Here is a 17,603-nt window from a genome sequence, read left to right as displayed (position 1 = left end):
ATAGAAAGAAAAGAAAGAGGAAAAGGATAAAGGGGAAATCTGTCTCCTTGTGATGAGAATTCATAATTGACTCTCTTAACAGCCTTCCTGTGTACCATAAGTCAGAGCACACAGGATGCGTGTCCCTCTCACATCATTTTGACTGGAACTGTTAAAAGTCTGGAAGAAGCTCTGTCGTGACATCTGGAAGTTGCTTTCAAAGGTTTCCAGCTGTGTTTGCAAATTGGAACTTCAGTTTGGTCAGATAATGTAAGACAACTTCTATGCTCCTAAGCAGTTTTGTGGTTGCAAAATTATTTTAGCCACAGAATCAGCTTTTCTGCCAGCAACTTAACCAAATTTAGTGCGATCACGTATGAGAAGGTCTTTTATCAAATAGTCAACAACAACAACAATTTCATACTTTGCTGAGAGCTAAAAAGCAGGCCTTTAAAATTTGAAAAGCAATGATTTCCTACCTGGTGAAATATATTTGATGCTATTTCTGCTAGGGTCATGGACTGTTAAACATTTTCAGAGGCTGATAGAGTAGTTTTCTTTTGATGACCCAAGTTTATAATAACAGGCCCTACATTTTCTAAGGGCTGTTCTTTAGCATCATTATGGGTTATTCACTAATGTGTTTTAGTATTTCTAAAATGTTCCAGATGATTGTTTCTGAATTTAATTTATAATATAGTGAAACTCCAGCAGGAGGGAAAATAAGTAGAAAAAAATTCAAACAGTATTAATAAGAAGACAATGAGGAGATATTAAGCATAAAGCTATGGAATTTTACTTTGTTTTGTTTCGTATCCGTATCACAGTTGGGAAGCATGGTACTTCTTCATAATTTTAGGTTTTACTGAAGTTCTTCATTGCCTATAGCATTAATGCTGTCATTTTAAGTCTTGTTTATTCAAGCCTTAGCCCTGTGGAGTTCAGCTAATGTGCATGGTTATGTTAATTTGTTAATGCTTTTTCACCTTATGTGACTCTTCTTTTTGGCCTGTTCAAGGAGAATACCAGATGTTCCATTATTTCACAAAGAAACATCTTAAAGAATAATATAATTACTACTCAAGCAACTATAATTTATTAAATTCATAAAACAGTGGTAGGCATTATTAAGAATGCAGTAAAAATATATACCAGATAGGAAGTTTTCAACTGAATATTTAGGTAACAGAATGTTTAAGTAAGTGTTAAAAACTGCGCAGACATACATTTTCCTATGTTAAAAGAAGTCTCGATGCAGGGCAGTAGGAGGGTTGATAGTAGCTAATAAATATCCTCAGAGACCAAGTTTCATTCTTTGTTCCAGTTTACCATCTTCACTCGCATTTGCAAGATGGATACCACAGTTCTGGGTACCACACCCTCACACATCATCTTAAGACAGAAAAAAGAGCGGGTCATATTATCTTTGCTCATTTCTTTTTTGTTGAGAAAGAAAAGCTTTTCAGACATCCCTTCCTTTTACAGATTTTCTTACCAGTTCCAATTGGCCAACACTGTATCACATGCGCATGCCCTGGCTGCAAGGGAAGCTGGGAAAGAATGGACCAGGGATTTTCAGCCTCTAGAGAGAGATAGGCTCTGACACATGGGATGAATTGTGCAGTTAGCTGGGGAGGGGGAAGAGTGGATACTAAGGTATTAATTAAGCAGTAGTATCTATCTTAAAGGATTAACTTTTTAAAAACCCTCAATAATAATGGTGTTTTTTGCTGATGTATTATTAATGAAGTATTTTCAAGCAAATCATCTCAATCCTTAAAATAAACATGTCTAATGTAAACATTCTATTTACTTCCACTTTTATGCGTGAGAAATCTCATTATCACAATAGATAATGATGAACCACGGAACACGATTTAAGCCATACGAATCTATAGTAGTACTAGTATATAACAGTTCAGGGTCAAAGGATATTAATTTAGACATCTATGTTCAGTGTGTTGATGTAAATATATATAGTGTTGGAGTAACTGACTGCTAAGAAAGATGATTCTGGCAAAAAGATACAGGATGAACTCAGAAGGAAAGGACTGAGGCAGACGGGCTTACTAACACGAGGCTGAGTCAGAAGCCAGCTTCTCTTGATCCCTGCCTTAAGGGAAGTGGTAAGGAAATATATGAGTCTACAGTAACTAAAACTGAAGGAGTATTTCAGAAGGAAAAAGAAAGACATTATATGACGATTAGATAGAAGAGATTGAAGGATTGTTAAAAAAAAAAGTTATCTCCTATTCTGTAATAGAAAAATAAGGACATCACAGAAAAGGGGCTGTTGAAACAACCTAAAAGGAGAGTCAAATAATGTCAAGATTAAGATAAGCGAATTGAAGGAGATGAGCAAAATTTCAGTTATAAACATTCAATGAAAATCCTCTAGAAGTGAAAACAAGAGTGAAGTTCCTTAGGACTTATCTATAAAGACAGTAGTTTGGGAGGGATACAAGGAAAAGCAGCGTAAGTGTGTGTTAATATGGCAGAGGACACACTCTTGTTCGAAAAACCCTTGGGTTATGTACTGTGCCTTCCTAGGTGCTCATTTTAAAATGTCCAAATCTGTTGCTGATCAGTTTAACTTCTTCAAATGTAGGGGTCTAAAAGCAAAAAGGAGTAAATATGAAGGTACGTGAAATTTTTTAAAAAACGAGTACTGTCTGGGCACCTAGTACTCTGCCTGCCTGCGCTTGGCTCCCACCGCAGTGAACTTCCTCCTGTTTCCTGAGACTCCAAGCTTGTTACACCTGCTTTTGTGCTCGCTGTTCTCCTGCCTGAATTCTCTGCTTGAATACCAGCTCTACTGCTTTCCAGCTGTGTGAATTTCGTGACTTTATTTAACATTTCTGTGCCTCATTTTCCAAACTTAAAGGATAATATATACATATAGTATATAGATAATATATAATATTATATAGGTAACATATTATATAGATACTATATAATTAATATTATTACAATCTACCTTAGAGGGTTATTAGCATGACATGAATAAATACTCAACAGTTCTCAGAGACCCATGAGCTCAAAGAATTCTCTGGCATTAGCCTAAAGATATCTGCTTTCGAGTTGTGCAGTTGTTCAGACCTGGATCAGTATAAGTAAGAAAAGTTTAGAAACATTCACCTCTGTGAGAGCCGCAAATTGGTCTTTTCTTGTCAATATTTTATGATCTGTTTGATGTCAAACCCTGCCTGCTTCTGCCCACCTCCACACAACCCCAAACAGTTCTTCCCAATTCTTGTCTCCTCCAAGAGTCGCCAGGCTAGAACTGATTCCTCCCAAGACAGACACCAAAGTCCAGAGCCCAAGGCAACGTTCTTGCTTGTTACCGGTGACTTATGTCTGTTTCTCTGCTTCATTTGCCCTGCTCATTCATTGTCTGCACACTGCCTGGTTCCTGTTCGCCCAGGTCTTACAAAGCCATCCTGCACTTTGCTGTCGAGGACAGCCTGGGCACTAATTGGTTTGAACAGCTGGTGCTAACTTTGAACATCATCCCTTTTGTGTAACCTGATTCTGACATCAGTACTTGGATGAACCCCTTCCTTTGGATTACTTCAGGAATATCAGACATCAGTCTCTGCTTTGATGACTGATTTCTAGTCTGATCTGCCTAAATCACAACCCTATGTATTTCTTATCACAATGTGTTTACTTCTTGGGAGTTGTTGTGGTTTTTGATTTTTTATTCTTGTCCTCATTAGGAATCTGTGTATGTTTAACAACTGACTCTCTCCTCTTTTTTGAAATCTAGGTGAAACCTAGTATACAAAAGGTAAATGTACTGCTCTATCTGAATCTGGAGAAGACTGGGAGTTTTGTGCTTTTGTATCCCTCTTCTCCACAGTGAATTCTTCCAATTTTCCTAATTATTAAGGGAAAAGTGGGCAAAACCCGGTGTCTCACAAGTATTTTAAATATGGTAATTTGTTCATGTAATGTGCATATCACAGCAAAAGTATTCGTTTTTTTTCAAAGTGATTTCAAGTACTGTGTCTCATATAATTTCTGCAAATGCCCTACTCATTTATTCATTCATTATTTCAGCGAATATTTGCTGAAGCCCTGCCACATGTGAGACATTTTTCTAGAAGCAGGATGTATAGAATTAAGGCCTTTATTTTTTTAGATTTTTTTTCATCTTTATTGGAGTATAATTGCTTTACAATGGTGTGTTAGTTTCTGCTTTATAACAAAGTGAATCAGCTATACATATACATATGTTCCCATATCTCTTCCCTCTTGCGTCTCCCTCCCTCCCACCCTCCCTATCCCACCCCTCCAGGTGGTCACAAAGCACCAAGCTGATCTCCCTGTGCTATGCGGCTGCTTCCCACTAGCTATCTACCTTACGTTTGGTAGTGTATATATGTCCATGCCTCTCTCTCGCTTTGTCACAGCTTACCCTTCCCCCTCCGCATATCCTCAAGTCCATTCTCTAGTAGGTCTGTGTCTTTATTCCTGTCTTACCCCTAGGTTCTTCATGACTTTTTTCTTAAATTCCATATATATGTGTTAGTATACAGTATTTGTCTTTCTCTTTCTGACTTACTTCACTCTGTATGACCGACTCTAGGTCTATCCACCTCATTACAAATAGCTCAATTTCGTTTCTTTTTATGGCTGAGTAATATTCCATTGTATATATGTGCCACATCTTCTTTACCAATTCATCCGATGATGGACACTTAGGTTGCTTCCATGTCCTGGCTATTGTAAAACGAGCTGCAATGAACATTGTGGTACATGACTCTTTTTGAATTATGGTTTTCTCAGGGTATATGCCCAGTAGAGGGATTGCTGGGTCATATGGTAGTTCTATTTGTACTGTTTTAAGGAACCTCCATACTGTTCTCCATAGTGGCTGTACCAACGATTAACATTCCCACCAGCAGTGCAAGAGTGTTCCCTTTTCTCCACACCCTCTCCAGCATTTATTGTTTCTAGATTTTTTGATGATGGCCATTCTGACTGGTGTGAGATATCTCATTGTAGTTTTGATTTGCATTTCTCTAATGATTAATGATGTTGAGCATTCTTTCATGTGTTTGTTGTCAGTCTGTATATCTTCTTTGGAGAAATGTCTATTTAGGTCTTCTGCCCATTTTTGGATTGGGTTGTTTGTTTTTTTGTTATTGAGCTGCATGAGCTGCTTATAAATTTTGGAGATTAATCCTTTGTCAGTTGCTTCATTTGCAAATATTTTCTCCCATTCTGAGGGTTGTCTTTTGGTCTTGTTTATGGTTTCCTTTGCTGTGCAAAAGCTTTGAAGTTTCATTAGGTCCCATTTGCTTATTTTTGTTTTTATTTCCATTTCTCTAGGAGGTGGGTCAAAAAGGATCTTGCTGTGATTTATGTCATAGAATGTTCTGCCTATGTTTTCCTCTAAGAGTTTGATGGTTTCTGGCCTTACATTTAGGTCCTTAATCCATTTTGAGCTTATTTTTGTGTATGGTGTTAGGGAGTGATCTAATCTCATACGAATTAAGGCCTTTATGAGTCAGACACCGAGGTCTCTATTGCCTCTTTGACAGACAATGTACTTGTGGCTCACAGGAGTTGTATAACTTACCCAACTTCACATAGGTAGTGCGGGGCAGAGCCAGAAATATAAATGTTCCTCATGAAAGGTTCCTCATGAAGCCTTGTTTTATTCTCTCTTTGCAATACTTATAATACAAGGTCCTTCGAATTCACAAGTAATTTACATTTGCATTATTGTTAACTCTTTTTTCAAGTGTACTGACATTTCAGATACCCTTATGCGGCTGTAAACAGTAATTCTGTAATTTAGGATAAATCGAAAAGACGTTTTAGGTATAGCACGATCCTAAGTAGTCATATTTACTTATAAGTATCACAAAGCTTGTAATAATGCTTAAATAACCAAGGACAATAAAAATCAAATTTGAAAATGTATGTATCATTTTTCTTCTCATGCTTAAATATTAAATGAAACAGTTAATTGTTGTGTTAAGTTGTGCTTTGATTATTTGGCACTACTGATTAAAACTGTATGTTGATTAATGAATAAGGTTGAATTCAACCTATTTTTCTTACAACGATACAGTAAATGAAAATAAACTAAAACTTTCACGTAGGCAGTGGTTCTTCCGTGAGAACAATTTTACTTCCCAAAGAATATCTGGCAAGGTGCAGAGACATTCCGGCTGTGCTACTGGCATCTAGTGAGTGAAGGTCAGGAATGCTACTAAACAGGACAGTTTGCAATAAGGAATTATTCTGCCTTAAATGGCAGTAGTGCACAGATTGAGAGGTCCTTATCAAGGAGCATGTCTGATAAATTGTGTGAAAAGCTTAAATTAAAAAACAATTAGATTTTGTAAATGAAGTGCTAGAATAACATCTTGCAAAATAACTCATTATTCTTTGTTACAGATAGTCATCACTTAGTCTTTAGCTAGAATGGTTTACACGTAATAGTCATACCTTTGTCTTTGTTCATTACAGCATTATTAGCAGTGGCTAAAGTGAAATAGAATAAATGCCCATCAATAATAAAACAGTTGATCAAATTATGATAGAACCACATCATGGAATATCATTCAGCCCTTTAAAAATGAATTAGATCTATACTAATTTAAAAGAGTGAGATTTCTATAATTCTAGCACCTCTTTCTCACGTCCTTTCCCTCTTTTTTTCAAACTTTTGATTGTAAACTAATTTTACAATTACAGAAAAATTTAAAAATAATGCAGAGAATTTTGAAATATCCCTCATCCAGCTTTCCCTAATGCTAATATCTTACTTTACCACAGCACAATGATCGAAACCAAGAAATGAACATTGGTACAGCAGTAATAACTAAACCAGGGGTCAGCAAACTTTCTCCATAATGAGCAAGATAATAAATATTAATGGCTTTACAGGCTATACAATTTCTATTGCAACTACTCAGACCAGTCACTGAGGCCTGAAAGCAGCCACAGACAATATGCAAATGAATGAAAGTGACTGTATTCCAATAAAACTTTATATATAAAACAGGCAGCAAGGCCGCTGACCCCTGAACTAAAGACCTTATTTAATTTCAACAGTTTTTCCTCTAATATCCTTTTTCTATTCTAGTATACTATTCAGAATCCTACATTGCATTTATTTATTTCTCTTTAATCTCCCGCTATCGGTAAAAGTTTCTTAATCTTTCCTTCCCTTGAAACTTTTAAAGAGTGTTGATCAGTTGTTTTTATCAAATGCCCCTCGATTTGCATTATTTGATGTTTTCTTGTCCCTATAGTGTTTGCCAAGTGGTGATTTTCTATTTCCTTCATTCTTTCTAAATTTATTAATTGAAATTCTCCCATAAAGAAGAGTTATTTCCTCTCATTCACTTATTTATTTATATCAGAATTGACTTATGGCTATTTTATTCTATGGTGTATAATCCAATAATATAATTTTTTTTTTTTTTTTCCTGTACGCGGGCCTCTCACTGCTGTGGTCCCTCCCATGGTGGAGCACAGGCTCCGGACGCGCAGGCTCAGCGGCCATGGCTCACGGGCCCAGCCGCTCCGTGGCATGTGGGATCTTCCCAGACCGGGGCACGAACCCGTGTTCCCTGTATCGGCAGGCGGACTCTCAACCACTGCGCCACCAGGGAAGCCCCATAATTTATTTTGTTGCTCAAATCATTCAGGTTAACTTCTGTGTTCTTTCAACAAGCCCCATTTTTTCAAAACGTTGTGACATCACAAGGTGTTTCAAACTTGTCTTGTATTTTCCCTATCCTGGCCTTAGAATTAACCTCTTCTCCAAGGAGCTCTGGTTCCTTTTATTGGAGAACAGTGTTTAGAAACCAGGAGCTGGATACTAGCTCTCTGGTTTGCCATGGCTTCTAGGTCTCTTAACAGACACTGCTAGGAAAAATACTAACCCACACACATACACCCGTCCACTAATTCCAGTCTAACACTGCAGTGCTCATTTTGGCCTCTCCCTTTCAGTATGGCCTCTTCTTCACCATCGTGGAACACTGACTCGTATTATCTATACTACACTTTATGTATTTGGTTCAATTCTTGCCCACACATAAAATAGTTTAAAAATTGCTAACACATACCCTTATGAGAAATATTTACTAAAGAGAACATAGTATTTATTTACAGTTACTTTTGTCTTTAGCTTTACAGTATCCAGACAGGGTATTATTTTCTCAAATTATTTGGCTTAATTCTTTTTTCCCTGGTACTCTCAGCATGGTTATGCTATTCATGTTTAATACAATTCGTTTCATTTGTTAGTGCTTGTATTCCATTTAGGTGGTGTCTGCATCCTAGTTGGATTTATTATTTGTTTATTTTTTGGATCTGTGAGGAGTACACATAGTAATAGTGGAATATTACTATAGTTGTAAGAATCAGAGCTATTTTAAAAGATACACTCAAAAAGTACCACTCCATAAATCAACTCTACTCCAATATAAAATAAAAATTAAAATTTTTAAAAAGTGCCACTCCATCCTCATTCCTGCCACCCATTCCCCTCCTCCCTTCTTTCTATTCTTTACCCACCCACCCTTGTAGGTAACCAATTTCTTTAGTTTCATGTATATTCTTCCTGTATTTCTTTTGTACAAATGTGCATTTTATATGTATTTTCATATGTTCACTTCTTTCTTACATTAAAAATAGCATATCAAAGATAGAATTCTGGGGCTTCCCTGGTGGCGCAGTGGTTGAGAGTCCGTCTGCCAATGCAGGGGACACGGGTTCATGCCCCCGTCCGGGAAGATCTCACATGCCGCGGAGCGGCTGGGCCCGTGAGCCATGGCCACTGAGCCTGCGCGTCCGGAGCCTGTGCTCCACAATGGGAGAGGCCACAACAGTGAGAGGCCCGTGTACCGCAAAAAAAAAAAAAAAATTCTGTACTTTTAATGGCCATACTTTTTTTAAAAATTGACTCAAAATTAGTTGGTACACTCTATGGGGAAACTGTCATGAGAACATGAGGTTATCATTTTATGGACAAAACTGGTGCTATTGGAAAGAGACCTATGCACAGAGACAATTGTGAGCTTAGATAAAAACTCTGACAAGCATACCAATAAAAAGATAAGCAAAAGATACAGACAATTCAAGGAAGAAAAAAAAGTTTAAATATATATTAAAATCTTCTGAAATCAATCTCAGAAAGGCATTTTGAAACAACACAGATATATTTTTTTCTTTTAATTAATAATGTTGAAAAGGTTGATAATGTCCAATGATAGAAAAATATGTGGAAATTACTATTTACTATTAGTGGAATTTCACCGTCGTACAATATTTTTGGTTTGCAACTTACCAACGTCTACTAAATTATAAAGAGCACAGATGCATTGATTTGGTAATTTCGTTTTGGTAGATCAGCTTAAAAACACGTTATATATGTGACCAAAAAGGAGAACGTTCATTGCATCTTTTTTTATTTTTTTAAAGTTAATTAATTTATTTATGGCTGTGTTGGGTCTTCGTTTCTGTGCGAGGGCTTTCTCTAGTTGTGGCAAGCGGGGGCCACTCTTCATTGCCGTGTGCGGGTCTCTCACTATCGCTGGTCTCTTGTTCTCTGTGGAGCACAGGCTCCAGACGCGCAGGCCCAGTAATTGTGGCTCACAGGCCCAGTTGCTCCGCGGCATGTGGGATCTTCCCCGACCAGGGCTCAAACCCATGTCCCCTGCATTGGCAGGCAGATTCTCAACCACTGCGCCACCAGGGAAGCCCCTGCATCTTTATTTTTAATATAAAAATATTTAAAACCTAATAAGTGTTGATAAAATAAGGTTTGCATAATGTTTGCCCTATCATATATTATGAAACAGATAAAACTGAGATAAATCTATACATACTAACTTGGAAAAATTTTCCAGATATGCTTTTAATTTAAAAAAATCACCTATCCAGTGATTTAATTTCTAAACAAACAATGCAATCTATAGGAGTAATGTACATATTTAAATTTTGTTTAATGTCTAGAAGTATACACATCTGTGTAGACAGTGGTTACCTTAGAGTAACAGAGAGGCTGATCTGATATGGAGTACTTTCATTTTTTATCTATACACATTTGTATTTTTCTTTAAACCAACTTGTATTAATGTATATCCTGTGTGATTTCATACAAAGTATTTGATCAGCAAGATACTTTTGACCAAGAAAGTTTATGTCCAGAAAAAGTATGAGAGTATCAGACAGGTAATAAGTAATCTAAAAGATCAGGGAGAAGGTAGCAAAAAGTGGAGTGTTGTTTCGGGATGATTAGGGGACACTGGGGTGAATTTTATTTCACGAGAAAAAGTCTAAATTCCTGGTAGATTTGGTCAGGGATGCAGAGGGGCAAGTGCACTAGTTTCATTTGAGCTCTATTTGAGGTTATCCAGCTATCACAAAGAAGCAGCAAGGTAGTCACCATGCATCCAACTCACCAGGCATTTGAAGATACATAGAATACCCTGAGTTATGGTCAGATCCTTGTACTTTGTAGAATGCTTTCATTTATTCTATGCCAGATGGATGTCTCCTGCCTCTTTTAGACTAACGTAAATAAATGCTTTACTTTTTTTTTTTTTTGTCCTCTGGATTAAAAAATATGAAAAAAAAGCTAGTTTGATTTTAAAAGACAGAGGTAAGGCACGAAGCAGGAGTGGATCATTGACAATGAAGTTCCTAAGGAGATGAGGCAAGAGGGAGGTGAATTTTCATGTAACAGAGTAGCCGGAAGAGCTACAGATACAAGATGATCTGGGACAGGACTCCAAGAAAAAGAACCCTTTTGGGACACAGGAATGTTTTGTGGGAAAGAAGGTGGTATGGAATAAAGTAAGAAGAAATGTGGCATTGAAAAAAAAGAAGACTTCAGTTCTATCACTTTGAAGGCAAATGGTGGACCCACAGCTTGGAAAAACTATTTTCATCTTCTGAAAATAAGGTATAGGCTCAAGGTTGACCTGTACCTTCCTCCACTTCTTATTTCCTTCTTTATATTCCTCCCTTCTTTTTGACTGAGGGTTTTTATCCTCACAAGCTATAGTGCTAGTGCTATATTCAGCTGTCTCTTTCATGTATGCAAGATTCTCATTGTTAGTGGAAAATTATCTTCTTACTAGGAGACAATTGTGGTGACAAGGAAGTCACCTCTGAGTGCTTTTGGTACCTATGGGTCCTCATGCATTATGTGGTTTCCAATGAGGGTTGTGATAAGCTGGGCAGAGAGATCAGTCTTCATTTCTCAGGCAACTTGGCCTTATAAATATGAATTTCGATCAGTCACATTTTAGGATTGGAGTCCCAATGAAACAGATACCCATGTAATTTAATTTAGCACATTGTCAGATGCCAGGGCAGATCAAAAATAGACATAAGTTATATGTATTCCATTATTATCACTCTATTTCTCAACTTTGGTATTTCTGAAAAAAAATCATATATATAGAGAGGAACTCTGCATAAATACACTGTAAACAGGTTCTTATGAAAATAATGCAAAATAGAAAGGGATAGAGCCACCAGCAAATAGAATTGAGATATGGAAATTTTACAGCTAGATATCACTATTTATTAAATGATTAAAGATTTTATTTAAGCTAATTAAAGTAGGAGTGAAGAATTTTCCTCTTGAAACATAACAAGTGAACTTATCCCGACTTATAAGCAACTTTCTCCTATGAATAGGACAAATACTATGCTTAGGCTGAAAAACCCTTTAAAACAGATGACTTGTACTTTTTGATTCTCAATTCTTCTCAGGAAAGCACTCTCAAATGAGCTTTTCATAAAGATGAATCATAAAGAGAAGCAGTGACAAGAGGTGTCTTTCTTTCGGTGCTCATTGCCATTGTCTGACCTTCAAGCACATGGAGAGAACCTGGATTTGCGGTCTGTACCTTTGACATAAACTATGCTAACACACGGCCTTTCCAAAAATACTTCAGGGAACCATTCTCCGAGTATCATTCATCATCTCTTGCCACAATGACACCTCATTGCAAAGGAGAGCGGAAGTGTTGCTCTGAGGTGGAGAGTAGATGGAGAATAGGAAAAAAGTTAGCGTGGTAGCTAATCAAGGGCATTTGAAGATATTGGTACTTCACTTATAATTCATGCACCAGCCATTACATGAGCTAGAGCTTTGTGAACACAAGCAGAGGGGCACGGCGGCTTCTTTCCTTGGGACTTTGTCATTTAATGTATGTGATAACGCTTCTGGTTACAGAGGAAGTCTGATCCAACATAGTTAACGAAAATTAGGTTTAGAATCCTATTGGGGATTCCCATATGTATAAAATACACATCTTGGAAACAGACTAAGTAAATATTATGCCTAATGTACTAATATCCTTTAGGTCTTCAGTTGACAAGGTAAGAAAATACAGTATTATTTCTTTTCAGTTTAAACTAAATATATAACTTTATTTTGAATGTATTCAGATAAACTGGATTTGTTTTTTCTACAAAAAGTAAAAATATTTTTGAGTAATTATTGTGTGATGCATTGTTCAATATATTTCCTTCTTAAACAGTTGTTGTATACCTTCAAGTTAGGGATCAAGGCATTAAACAGGATCAAAGAGGTTGCCAATGAATCAATAGCTACTAAATAAGTGGAAACTTGAACCTAGGTCTATTTGGCGCCTAAATCTTTTACCTTAGACACTGTAACACATGCGGTAGAGAGGCTGAATTGTGAAACCCTGTTTTGGGTTTATCATAAAGGAAACTTAGAGAAATAAAGGACCAAACACAAGAGTGAGATGATATTAGTTCTCAATTAGAAAGAGAATCTCAAAATCACAGAGAATTTATTGGGTCCTGTATTTGAATCCAGAACATATTTTCCTGTGATGGGCTTGCAACAAAACCATGATATCAGCAGAAATTACAACTGTTGCCTAAGCTCACTTTCTTCTATACCCTTTCCTCCATTTGGTTATACCCATGGATCCCTTTGTACATAATTATATTTACAAATCAAGTTAAAATGCAAACAACTCTGGGATCACCTAGGCACCAATTTAAACATTTCTCACTAAGGTATCAACATCATATTAGATCCTCAAATGTAAATACATGTTGATGGAGAGTTGATTATAATGTTTGAGATGTTCCCCGCTTCAAGAGGTTGTTAGAACAACTGAGTAGGCAGCAAGGTGTGCATTTAGACAGAAATGTTAATATCATACTAGTTGATTATTTCCATAAAAACTTATTCCCAAACAGAATAACATCCTACCTCTCAAGATCAGGTTTATAGTTGAATCATCAGCACAAATTATGGTCCAAGATGATCTAAGAAAAACACATGTTCGGAAGACTAGTTAGGGGAAAAAAATGATGTCTACAAACTTCTATCCACTGCGGGGAGGGTACATACAGAGTAGCAAAAAATTCCATTTTAAGTGACAATGCAGTACCTACCTAAATTAATAAGAATACTGATTATTGTCCCTATTTTCTCCAAAATCCAAGTTTTGATATACTAGAGGTCAACCAAGGATACTTGACCAGTCAATTAATCGTTCAATCAAAAAAGAATGACTAAATCATAAAAAACTAGGGAAGTCTGAGAAACTGTCACATTCCAGGGGAGCCTAAGGAGGCTTGACAACAGATGTAATGTAGGGCCTTGGATGAAATCCTGAAACAGAAAATGGACCTTAGGTAAAAGCTAAGAAAATGCAAATCAAGTATAGAACTTATTTAATATTAATGTATCATTATTGGTTCATTAGTTGTGACAAGTAAACCATAGTTATGTTGAGTTGTTGACAACAGGATAAACAGTGCAGGGTATACAGAACTCTTTATACTCTCTTTACAACTTTTCTATAAATCTAAAACTATTTTTAAATGAAAATTTTGTTATAAGAAATAAAGAATGACTATTCCAAGTAGGGAGATGGAGTGGGAGAAAGAATTGTCTATTTAGGTAAAGCAGAACTAAAATATGTAGCAATTAAATTATTTCACCTGAGAAAACAAAAAAGGAAGTTGCAATAAATCTTTGTCCTGCCTTTAAGTGTCCCTCTCCACACTCTTTCAGATTACCCCGCTCTTCCAATTAAGCTGCTGGCTCAAGGCAAACATGGCACATGTTTAACTTTTTTGTCTTAACCACAGAGATGACTTAGTAGTGATCCAGTCATTCCCTTACTCAAATTGCCTCATAAGGGATGGTTTGCACATTCAGTGTTCTTTGTATGGACATGGAGCAGGGTGAGGTCACGTGGGTAAACATTGGAAATAAAGTAAAGGCTATACAGAAGTCATTTTCAAGTGCTTAGAGTAATCAAGACAGCACTAAAAGGCTGAGTTAACAGCAAGCCATTCTGTCTTCTGGCCCTCACCATACACTGGTGGAAAACACCCAATATCAACCAGAAAAGGTTAAAAGAAAGAGTGGGTAGGACTGTTGTTTCCTTTGGTTCTGCAGCCTTTCACCAATGAATAATTTACTCTGAAAAATGGCATACTTTTATATAGAACCCATTTAATCGTTTTTTAACATGGAAAAGCAGAGTTTGGGCAAGCATTATTTCAGGTTGCAGCACCTGGAATAGTTCCCAAACATAATTTGGCATAAATCAATCTTCTGAATGAAGGAAGAAGGGAAAGAACAAAGCGAGATTCTCTTCATCTTCTACTCAAGACCATTCTTTTTTTTAAAAAATATTTTATTTATTTATTAATTTTTGGCTGGGTTGGGTCTTCATTGTTGCGCACAGGCTTTCTCTTGTTGTGGCAAGCCGGGGCTACTCTTCGATGTGGTGCACATTGTGGTGGCTTCTCATTGTGGTGGCTTTTCTTGTTGCGGAGCATGGGCTCTAGGCGCACAGGCTTCAGTAGTTGCAGCACATGGGCTCAGTAGTTGTGGCTTGTGGGCTCTAGAGTGCAGACTCAGTAGTTGTGGCGCACAGGCTTAGTTGCTCCACGGCATGTGGGATCATCCCAGACTAGGGCTCGAACCCATGTCCCCTGCGTTGGCAGGTGAATTCTTAACCACTGTGCCACCAGGGAAGTCCTCAAGATTATTCTTTACTGTTTTCTTCTTAAAAGGAAGAAATGAGTCAATATTAATCTATCTCACTTAATTTGGAATGACTTCATATTACTTGCAAGTGTTACTCAGAACGTGATGCAATGTAGACAAGGTTATTTCTGATGCCTTCTGACCTTCCCCAGTCAGACAGTGTAAGCATAGAAATGTCTGTCTTCCAAAGACCCCAAATTCTGTTGTTTTCTTTGCCTTTTACTCAAGCATTACTCCATCTCTCTAAGCTCACCTGTCAGCAACACCTCACATTTTTCTCTCACTTTCTTGCTGTGGCACCTTCAGTTTCAGGATAACTCATGGAAACCAGATTGTGGTTCATGATGTATTCTTCCCTCATCATGCCTTTTAGTTCTATGAGAGAATGTTAGACACCACCTCAAGTCTCACACAATGGATTGAAAATCTCATGAAGTTAAAGTCTTTTTTTACAGTTTGACATTTCCAAAAGTGATATTTTACAATAATCTAAACCCCATAATTATCAATCTGGGGCAAGAGACTCCTGGCATTTTCATCTATAGCATCCACTATTAGAGTATTCCAAATCCAGGTTCATTAATTGCTCTGATATTTTTATAAATAAACTATATATATATATTTATCTCATATTGTACACAAAGAAAAATTATAAACCTTATCTTTGCTTACGTATATCCTATTCTAGGGGTTTGTAATCATTATTCGGCCTAATAATCAGCTCAGAAACTTATTAAGAATTTAGATACTTTGGACCCGTCCCTGGTGGTTTGATTAGATTAGACTGGAGGAATCTGAATTTCAATAAGCACAACAGGAAATTATGATACAGGTGGCCAATGGAATGGGCTTATGGAAATACTTCCCTCCTCTCTAATGTCTTAGACCTAAGGTAAAAGAAAATTCAAAATATTTCTTGTAGAATTTTATTTCAGATCTTGATGGAGTAAGAAAAACCATAATTATCCTCCCTTATGAACTATAAAAATGGGGAAAAAATCCAAAAAATATACTTGTTCAGAGATATAACAACAGGCAAAGTAGGACTGTGCACACTGAGATAATCGAAATAAAACGAAGCCTACAACATCCTTCTTTTCACCCTGGAAGCGATTTTTGGATGGTGGCATCCAGAATCCCGAGTTTCCAGGATCTCAGGAGATGTAAACTGGAGTTTGAGGTGACTGGACATTGTGTCCAGTTTGGGGTAGAGTTCCAAAAACAAAGGAGATATTCAGAAAAAATATCCCCAGAAATCAGTGTTGGGTTCCTTTTAGAATCTGCTGAGTGAGAGGCTGCATATCTGTAGCATTAAATTCTACAAAGCTAGGTGAAGAATAACTGGAGGGTAGAAGCCGAGCAATTCCCAGAGCAGAGAATGATGGTTCTGCTCCAACCAGCCAGAGTGACACTGATTAGTGATCACCTGAGGCACCAGTGGACATCCCAGAGGATTCCTGCCCTGGTAGTGAGGGCAGAACTATCCCCGAGACCCATCCAAGCAGACTTTTGATCATCGAAGCAAACGTTAAAAACAGGTCTCAACAGGATCAAATTCATCCACAAGCAGCATCTCCCAGTTTCTTGTATAGCTTGTAAACCTTATTCCTGGTCCTCCTGGAGATTATGTTATACATAATTTTCTCTAATACAATTCTTCCTCTTTTAAGTAGCCAGAATGAATTTTATGTATGACTCTAAGAAACCGGTCATCTGTACACACAGCTCATTTCCTATCATTAATTTTATGCTGCAGCTGTATCAGCTGCCTCTGGTACTTTGCATATGCCATGCTTCCTCATACTTCTGTGCATTAGCATATAGCATTTCCTTGCTGAACACCTGTCAGTCATCCTTTAAGACCCTGCTCAAATGATGTCTCTCCTCTTTGGAGTTCTTACTTCTGCTTCAGAACTTAAGTTGGCTTCCCTCACTGTCTTTTCACAGTAGTGTTTCTAGATGACTCTCACCGCATGTATTAACTATTTATGAGACCTCCTCCTTCTCATAGACAATGAGATCCTCAAAGAGCAAAGTGATGTCTTGTGCCTTTTATATTATTTCAGGGACTAGCACAGAGGCTGAAGCCAAGAAGTATAGTATTAGTAGTAGAAGTAACAGTAATAATCATAAATGTGACAGCACATAAATATAAATATGATGTGGTCCATGTCTGAGCACTTGACATGTATTTATTATATCATTTAAGCCTTAGAGCAATTATACAAGTTGAATATTATTGTTATTATCCTTGTTTTATAGAAGAGAAATGAGAAACAGAAAGAATTTCAGAAATAATTTTAGAACAAATTGAAAAAATTTAATACTTAGAACAAAACAAAAAATGACCCCTAGAGGCAAATATGCCCCAAGTTGCCTATATCCTTCCAATGTCATCATTTTAGATATTCTCTTTTTTCTGTCTGATTAATAATTGGCACTAATTGATCTTCATTCTTCTCTTGGTACACTGAAAAGAATGACTGACCATGTCATGTTCTCTCATACCTTTGTGAAATAGCACATACTATTTCCTATTTCTCAAGGCCTTTTACTGAGGGCCATTAAAATATTTAATGTAAAAGCT

Source organism: Delphinapterus leucas, chromosome 10, assembly GCF_059928025.1.
Source record: "Delphinapterus leucas isolate spDelLeu-1000000601 "Yukka" chromosome 10, BTC_Dleu_Yukka2, whole genome shotgun sequence".
Taxonomy (NCBI): domain Eukaryota; kingdom Metazoa; phylum Chordata; class Mammalia; order Artiodactyla; family Monodontidae; genus Delphinapterus; species Delphinapterus leucas.
The sequence above is the reverse complement of the archived record's forward strand: the minus strand, read 5'-3'. Positions refer to the sequence as shown.